Raw genomic sequence first — 9406 nt, forward strand, 5'->3', positions numbered from 1 at the left:
AGAAATACCTCGTATATTGTGAAAAGAACACGCATGACTATGTCGGCAAAACTATTTTTATGCTTGTTAGGAATGCCTCTGTACATTCCTTACACGTGCAACAATCATGTATGCTTTCATTCATGACTACAAGCACGATCATGCAGTCGATATCACCTACAGGCTTCACGCGGAAAATTCTGCTGTAGCTATAATCTCCCTCTCTTTTCCCTTCAGTTATGCTTCTTCCTTCACATTCTCAGTATCTTTTTCACTCGATTCTGTTCTCTGTCCTTGTCTCAGTGTCTCCTTACGCCCCCCCCTCCCCCCCAATCATCTCTAATATATCTCTTATCTCTTTTTCCTGTCTCCCTCTCCCTATTCCTTCCCCCCTCCTTCTCCTTCCCCCCCTTCTTCTCCTTCCTTTCCTTCTCTTTCTTTTCTTCTTCTTCTTCTCCTTCTTCTCCTTCTTCTTCTTCTCCTTCTTCTTGTTCTTGTTCTTCTTCTATTTCTCCTCCTCCCCCCCCTCCTCTCACTATCTCCCTCCCTTTTCTCTCCTCCTCTCCCCCTCTCCCCCTCTCCCCCTCTCCTCCTCTCCTCCTCTCCTCCTCTCCTCCTCTCCCCCTCTCCCCAACTTTCCCTCCCCCACGTCTCCCATTTATCATCCATCTTCTCACCTCTCCTCTTCCCCTTTTCCAGGACCTCCTACGCTCGGTGTGCGGAGAGCGGGACGAGGAGGACGCCTCTCAGGAGAGTGTGCACCATCTGGGCGTTCAGCTGGCCGACTGCAAGGCCCAGCTGCGTCGCCTCCGTCAGGAATAGTGAGTTCTTCTTCCTTTGCGTTGGGTGTGATGTTGTTTTTCTTTGATTTTATCGTGTTTTGATAGTGTGTTTTTCTTCCCTTTGGTTTTATTTTCTTGTGATTTTCTTTTATGTTATTGTGTTATTTATTGTGTCGAATGTGTGTGCCTTTGTGGGAAGGTAGTGCCAAGGCCTCTGCCTTAGGGATTTTTTTTTAAACAATGCGGTTGCATTATGACTGGTTGGCACTGTTATCGTGGTGCCAGCTGTTAAGGCGCGAAGTAGAGATGATTTTGTCTTTCTAAGAACTAGAGCGCATTTTCTCGGTTTCTGCGACAATGATTGTTGTTATTCCCACTACACAGGCAAGGAAACAAGCAAGCACACGCACGTACGTACGCACTCACTCCACTCAAACCACTCACTCCACTCACTCCACTCACTCCACTCACTCAATCACTCACTCAATCACTCACTCACCCTCTCCCTTTCTCCTCCCTCTCCCTCCCTCTCTTTCCCTCTCTTTCCCTCTCTTTCCTCTCTTTCCTTCTCTTTCCTTCTCTTTCCGTTTCTTTCCTTCTCTTTCCTCCCCCCCCTCTCTCTCTCACTCTCTCTCTCTCTCTCTCTCTCTCTCTCTCTCTCTCTCTCTCTCTCTCTCTCTCTCTCTCTCTCTCTCTCTCTCTCTCTCTCTCTCTCTCTCTCTCTCTCCCTCTCTCTCTCTCCCTCTCTCTCTCCCTCCCTCCCTCCCTCTCCCTCCCTTCCTCTTTTCCTGTATCTTTTCCTTTTTTCTCTATCCCTTTATTCCTGTATCTTTTCCTTTTCTCTCTCCCTTTACCTCCTTCCCTCGCCCCCCTCCTCCTTTATTCCTCCCGTCTCCCCTTTTCCTTTTCTTCCCTCGTCTACCCCCCCCCTCCCATGAGAACCCCACGGCGGCCTGTTGTCTAAGCTTAAAAGAATCCCCGAGTCATCTGCTCACGTAAGAATGTAGCAGCCGACAGGTGAGTAAGCAGGCAGGCAAAGCAGGCAGGAGTTGTATCCGAGGGCATCCACTCTCCCTCTCCCCCCGCTCCCTCTTCTCTCCCCCTCTCCCCCCTCCCTCTTCTCTCCCCCTCCCCCCTCCCCCTCCCTCGCCCCCCCTTTCTCTCCCCCCTCCATCTTCTCCCCCCCTCTCCTCCCTCCCTCTTCTCTCCCCCTCTCCTCCCTCCCTCTTCTCTCCGCCTCTCCCCCTCCCTCTTCTCTCCCCCTCTCCCCCCTCCCTCGCCCCCCCTTTCTCTCCCACCTCGTTCTCATCTCATACTCTCCAATCTCTCTTCCTTTCTTCTTTCCCCCGTGTCTCTCTCTATTTCTCTTTTTTTTTTTTTCCCTTCTCTTGCTTTTTCTCTTTCTTTTTCTCTTGTCGCTCTCATCCCTTCCCACTTTCTTTCCCCCTCCCCTACTCCTCCCTCCTGCCTCCATCACCCCTCTCTCTTTCCTTTCCCCCCAACACCACCTCCATTCCTCCCTCCCTCCTTATCTCCCTCCCCAACATTCCCTTACTCCCTCCCCGAATCTTCCCCATTAATTTTCCCGTCATCCCCCCAAACTTCGCCCAAATCCCTCCTCTCGAACTTCTCTTTACCCTCCCTCAAACTTCCCCCTCCCCTCTACCCTCAAACTTCCACCTCCCCTCTACCCTCAAACTTCCACCTCCCCTCTACCCTCAAACTTCCCTCCCCCTACCCCCAAACTTCCCTCCCCCTTACCCCAGAACTTCCCTCCCCCTATCCCAAACTTCCCTCCCCTACCCTCAAGCTTCCCTACCCCCTACTCCCAAACTTCCTTCCCCCTACCCCGAAACTTCCCTCCCCCTACCCCCAACTTCCCTCCCCCCCTACCCCCAAACTTCCCTCCCCTTTACCCAAGAACTTCCCTCCCCCCTGCCCCAAACGTCCTATTACCCCCTACCCCCAAACTTCCCTCCCCCCTGCCCCAAACGTCAAACTTCCCTCCCCCCTACCCCAAAACTTCCCTACCCCCTGCCTCAAACGTCCTATTACCCCCCCCCCCCTCCCCTAAAACGTGTCGGCCGCGGCTGCGGCGGCCAGTAGCCCTTGGGAGGAGCCTGTGTGTTGACCAGTACCCAGGGGTGAATATCCTCCTCGGGGGGGACGGGGGGCAGGGTAGGGGGGGTGAGTTAGGGGTGGAAGGGTGATGGCGCCTGGATAAGGGAGTAAGGGGGGGGGGGGAGAAGGGATAAAGGGGGAAAGGGAAGAAAGGAGGAAGAGGTGAAAGGAGAAGGATAGATGTTTGAAGTATATGGGTGGCGGGATATGGAAGGGGAGAAGAGAGAAAGACACAAGAGGAAGAGAGAGAGATAAGGTGGGAAAGAAAGGGAGAGAAAGAGAGATGGTTGGAGGAAAAATTAAAGAAAAGGAAATCGAAGGCTTGGGAGAAGGTTATGGTACTCAGAAAGAAATGGAGAAAGAGGGAGAAGGAGAAGAAGAAGGAGAGAGTGGGAGTGGAAAAGTAAGGGAAGGAGAGGAAAAAGCGAAAGGATAAATAGAAGAGATCGGATGAAAAGGTGAGGACGTACGAAAGGAAAGAGAGTGAGTAGAAGAAAAGGGACGAATAAAAGAAGCAGAAGAAAGAGGAAATAAGGGAAAGAGAAAGGAGGAGATGTACAGAACAGAGAAAAGAAACAAGTGGAAGAGAGGGGATGTAATAAGTAGAAGAGAGAGGGGGGGAATTGGAAAAAAAATATAATTAGGACGTGGAAAAGAGAGAAAGAAGTCGAATTTAGAGAAAGTAAGAACAGAAAGTGAAGCAGAAGAGGAGGAGAGGCATGAGAAGAAAATGGGAGGAGCAAGAGAAGAAGGGGGAGGGAAAGGAAAAGAAGAACAGGAAGAACAAGAAGAAGAAGAAAAAGAAAAGAAGAGAAGGAGAAGGAGAAAATAAGAGAGAGAAGGAGAGAGGCATGAGGATTAAGAGGAGGAGGAGGAGAGAGGCATGAGGAGAAAGAGGAGGAGGAGGAGGAGGAGAAAGGGGGAGGGAGCGACCGCCTAGCAAGGTGAAGGTCGTCCCGTGGCCCGTGTCCAGGTGTTGCGAGGGAAGAAGGGGGGGGGGGGCGAAGTGGGGGGAAAGAGAGAGGGGGCGTTGGGGGGGGGGGGGGGCGAGTTCACGTGGAGGGTCGTCTCACATGGTCGTCACGGCGGGTATATCGATGTGCACGACTGGCGGCGGCCTTGTGTGCGTGTGCGTGTGCGTATGATGTGTTTTCATGGTCTTGGGTATGTGCGTTTGTTTGTGCGTTTTTTTTTGTGTCTGTGTGGGGCTTTGTGGGGTATTTGTGTATGAGTATGTGTACGTTTTTATACGTGTATGTGCACGTTTATGTTTATCTATGTGTGTACGTTTATATGTATGATGAATACGTGTGGCTTGGATGAGGTAGTGTTTGTGTGTGTTGTTTGAAAATAAAGACTCGTCACGCTTCAGAAATCATGAGGAGGAGGAGGAGGAGGAGGAGAATAAGAAGAAAATAACGAAGATTTAAAAATATAGATAGAGAGGGTTGGAAGAGAAGCTGAAATAGAAGGAATGGGACGGAAGGGAAGAGCCAAAAAGAAAGAAGGGATAGAAGATGGAAGTATATACATTATTATAGAAAGGATAAATGAACATCAAAGGATAAAAAAAGGAAGTGAAAATTACACAAAAAGAATAGGCGAATAACTTTGGAGAGAAGGCAAAGTACGAACCGGAGGTTGAGAAGAAAATTAATAAAAAAGGAAATGAGAATGTAAAAGAAGGAAAAGTTAAATCATAATAGATCAGCCTCCTTAAAAGAGAGAGAGAGAGAGAGAGAGAGAGAGAGAGAGAGAGAGAGAGAGAGAGAGAGAGAGAGAGAGAGAGAGAGAGAGAGAGAGAGAGAGAGAGAGAGAGAGAGAGAGAGAGAAACAGAAACAGAAACAGAAACAGAAACAGAAACAGAGAGAGGAGAGAGAGAAAGGAGGAAGAAAGGAACAAGCAAAAACAAGTCAGAAAATAAAAGGAGAAGAGGAGACGGGAGAGGAGGAGGGAATGTGAGACACGCAGGGCACTCGCTGGAGGGCTGGGGGGAGGGAGAGGGGAAAGGAGGAGAGGAGGGAGGGAGGGAGAGGGCTGGAGGGGGGAGGGGGGGGAGGGGTGAAGGGGCGGCAGGTGCAAGTAATGAAGGTACTCGACCTGCAACGTCCCTGACTGTGCGTGCGTACGTGTGGGCCTTGTGTGCGCGTGTCTGTCCGTTTTCTGTTATTGTTTTTTTGTCTTTGTTGTTTTTGGTGGTGGTAATATTTATTGGTCGTATCGGTATTGTTTTTTTTTATGCTTTTATCATCATTTGTTGTTTCTAATACAACCGACATCGTTATCATCGCTATTGTTATCGCTATTGTTATTAGTTGTTATTATTTCTATTATTTATTTATTATTATTATTATTATTATTATTATTATTATTATTATTATTATTATTATTATTGTTGTTGTTGTTATTACTTTTATTTTTATTATTATTATTATTATTATTATTGTTATTGTTATTGTTATTGTTATTGTTATTCACCTTCCAAGACGACGTTTTAAAGGTGGATTATCTGTACCTTAAGTGCATGAGCTTCCACAGGTGATGTCAAAGGTGATGTCAGAAAAGGGAAGACGGATGGAATAAGCCAGAAAAAGTCGCCGATAAAAGGAGAAACATGAGAGGAGAGAGGAAAGAGGGAAGAGAGGAGAGAGGAGAGAGGAGAGAGGAGAGAGGAGAGAGGAGAGAGAAGATGAGAATACGAATTGGAGATATTGGTACAGATGGTGATGAATTATTAGTGGAAGTAGAAAGAGATCATGATCGAATGGAAATGATGATGATGATGAGAATGGCACTCATGATTAATACCAGCGGTAAAGTGACAGCGGCGACAGTAAGGTAACAAGAAAGAAAAAGGAAGGAGGGAATGGAGAGTTGACTGGTCACGTTTAGAGGCAAATGGTAGAAGGTATTTTTGTGCAGGGAGGAACGGGGACGTGCACCTCACTCACTCACTCACTCACTCACTCACTCACTCACTCACTCACTCACCCCCTCACTCACTCACTCACTCACTCACTCACTCACTCATGCTCTCATTCTCTCATTCTCTCATTCTCTCCTCCGCTCCCACCCCCTCTCTCTCTCTCTCTTTTTCCTCCCTCCCATCCCTACTTCTATCTTTCTCTTCCTCCCTCCTTCTATCTTTCTCTTCTTCCCTCTCTCCTTCCCTCTCTCCTTCCCTCTCTCTCCCTCCCTCTCTCTCCCTCCCTCTCTCCTTTCCTCTCTTACCCCCTCCCTCTCTCCTTCCCTCTCTCTCCTCCCTCTCTCCTTCCCTCTTTATCCCTCCCTCTTCCCTCTCTCTCCCTCCCTCTTCCCTCTCTCTCCCTCCTTCCCTCTCTCTCTCCCTCCTTCCCTCTCTCTCTCCCTCCTTCCCTCTCTCTCTCCCTCCTTCCCTCCCTATCTCTCTCCCTCGCTCTCTCTCCCTCTTTCCCTCTTTCTCCCTCTTTCCCTCTCTCTCTAACTCACTCCCTCTCCCTCTCTCCCTGTGTATGTATGTATGTGTGTGTGTTCATGTGTGCACCTGCTTGCGCGCGCATTGAGATCTTATGGGCTGGCGTCCGCCCGTTTATCTCCCTTGTCCAGGTGTTCGAACAGACGATTGGGTTTTCGTGGCCTAATCCTTCCCCCATCCACTTGCATGCGTGTGAATCCGGGTGTGAATGCAGGCCAAGGGAAGGGGGGGAGGGGGGAGGCTTAGCATAAGGCCGAGAGGGATTTGCGGGCGCGCGAGGCAGGTTTATAGACCTAATGCGATGATCCGTAATATTGGCTGTCCTTGTTTTGTGTGTGTGTGTGTGTGTATGTGTGTGTGTGTGTGTGTGTGTGTGTGTGTGTGTGAGACGTTCAGCGTTGTTGATTTCGGGCGAGAAAAGTTTTTTGCATTGTTTATTTTAAGAGCATATATTCTTCCTCCTCTCCCCTTCCCCCACTCCTCCCCTCCCCCTCCCCCTCCCCCTCCCCCTCCCCCTCCGCCCCCCCTCCCCCTCCCAAACCCCATCTGGCAGCGGGAAATGTGGACGAGAGCGGCAGGCAGGACAGCCCATTTCGCGGGCGGCGGAAATGCCTGTGGGCGCCGGCGCTGAGCTTCTTTCAGAGGCGTCGTCGGTCTTGACTTCATTGAGGATGTGACGCATACCCGGATTATAGTAATGCGAGGCGCTTGCGTGACGCGCCTGATGGGTAGATAGAGGTGGAGCCGAGAGCAAGGGGGGGGGGGGGGGGTGAACATCCACACGCGCGCGGTGCTGTTGGAGGTGATGTCGCGTCGGAAGGTGTGGTCGGACTATCTGTCTGTCAGTCTGCGTCAGTCTCCTTCTGTCTATTCTTTTTAGTCTGTATTAGTCTATTTATCTGTTAGTCTGTATCAGTCAGTTTTTTTTTTTCTTGCTTTCTTTCTTATTTTCTTTTTTTTTTTTTTTTTTTTTTTTTTGCAACAGTCTATTTCTCTTCGTGTGTTTATTTTTTATCATGCATTAGTCCATTCCTAATCTTCCAGTCTGTCGCCATAATTATCATCTCTACACACGCACTCGAATTTCCCCTCCTGGTTTCTATTTTGCGAGGCGAGCGCTCGAATCCACGTGGCGGTTATGAGGAATAGAAATCTGCATTGTGGCCGCCAGGGTTTTCGCCAAAGAGTGCGACTCGGGGAGGTTTCTGTGGTTATGGCAGGTGAGGGCGTGCGGGCGGGCGGGCGGGCGGGAGGGGAATGGGTCATGGGCGGGGGCAATGGGGGAGGGGGGGAGGGGGTGGCAAGCCTTGAGGAGGAGGGAGGCAAACCCATGGTGCCCTAGGTGAGTGTTTGCTCCCATTGTGCAAGCGAGAATTGTCAAGGAAAGCTCGTAATCGAGAGGTAAGGAGGGAGGGAGGGAGGGAGTGGATGGGGATGGGGGTAGGGATGGGTAGGGGGGGATGGGTGACCTAATACAGGTACATATGCACGAACGCATCCATCTACGCACACACACTCACACTCACTCATACTCATATTTATACTCATACTCATACTCACATTCACACTCACACTCACACTCACACTTATACTCATACTCATACTCATACTCATACTCATACTCACTCACTCACTCACTCACTCACTCACTCACTCACTCACTCACTCACTCACTCTCATACTCATACTCATACTCACTCACTCACTCACTCACTCATTCATTCAGTCACACTCATGCTCATTCCACTCGCTCTCTCCCCCCCCCACACACACACACTCATGCTCACCCCACTCGCTCTCTCCCCCCCCCACACACACACACTCATGCTCACCCCCCACAACCACGCAACCACACAAGCGCCCCCCCACGCGCCCACCAGCCATGGTTGCGCACACGCGTACCTTCCACACAAACAGGGCCGCGGGGGGAGGTGAGCCCAGGGTTAACGTTTGGGGGGGTGAAGGAGGGGAAGAGGTTGAGGTGGAAGGGGTTCGGTGGGGGAGGGAAGTGGAGGGGTCGGTGGGGTAGAGTTGGGGGAGGGAAGTGGAGGGGGTCGGTGGGGGAGAGTTGGGGGAGGGAAGTGGAGGGGGTCGGTGGGGGAGAGTTGGGGAGGGAAGCGGAGGGAGTTTGGGGCAAGTGGAGGGGGTCGGTGGGGGAGGGAAGTGGAGGGAGTTTGGGGGAAGTGAAGGGGGTCGGTGGGGGAGAGTTGGGGGAGGGGTCGGTGGGTCGAGCTTGGGGGGGGGAAGTGGAGGGGGTCGGTGGGGGAGAGTTGGGGAGGAGAGGGGAGGTGGTACTTGTAAGTACACCTGATTGTCGAAGTGGATGCCTGGGGCGGAGGGAGAAGCGCTGCGGGTGGATTGGGAATGTGCAGGGGAGGGGTGGGGGATAGGGGGCGGGGCAGGGGAGGGGCAGGGAAGGTGTAGGGGAGGAGGGGCAGGGCAGGGGGCAGGGGAGGGGTAGGGGGCGGGGCAGGGAAGGGGTAGGCGAGGAGGGGCAGGGCAGGGGGTAGGGGAGGAGGGGTAGGGTAGGGGAGAAGGGGGTATTATAGGGTGTGGAGAGGGGGGTGGGGATGGGGTCATGGGGGAACAGGTGTAGATTTTAGTAATGGGGTGGAAGGATGTGGGTCAGAGAGAGAGAAGATTGGAAGGGTAAAGGAAAAGGTAAGATGAAAAGAAGAGAACGAAATAAATATATATTCAGTAAAATAAAAAAAAAAAAAATAACAAGATATCAGATGAGAACGAAAAAAAATATACATTTAGAAGCATAGAAATAAAATAAGCTAAAAAGGTGAGGAGAACGAAAGAGGAAAAAAAGTTATTCTGTAAAACAAGAAACTTCGTTAAAAGTTTTTTTTTTTTTTTTTTTTTTTTTTTTTTTTTTTTTTTTTTTTGTCAGTAGGGAAATAAACTCGAAGAAGAGAGAGAGAAAAATAAAACGAAAAGTAGAAATGCAGAAAAATGGGGAAGAGGAGAATGGGGAGAAGGAGAAGGAGAAGGAAAGGAAAAGGAAAAGGAAAAGTAGGAGGAGGAGGATTCAGATAAGAAAAAAAAAAAAAAAAACGAAAG

This window comes from Penaeus chinensis, chromosome 3, assembly GCF_019202785.1.
Source record: "Penaeus chinensis breed Huanghai No. 1 chromosome 3, ASM1920278v2, whole genome shotgun sequence".
NCBI classification, from domain to species: domain Eukaryota; kingdom Metazoa; phylum Arthropoda; class Malacostraca; order Decapoda; family Penaeidae; genus Penaeus; species Penaeus chinensis.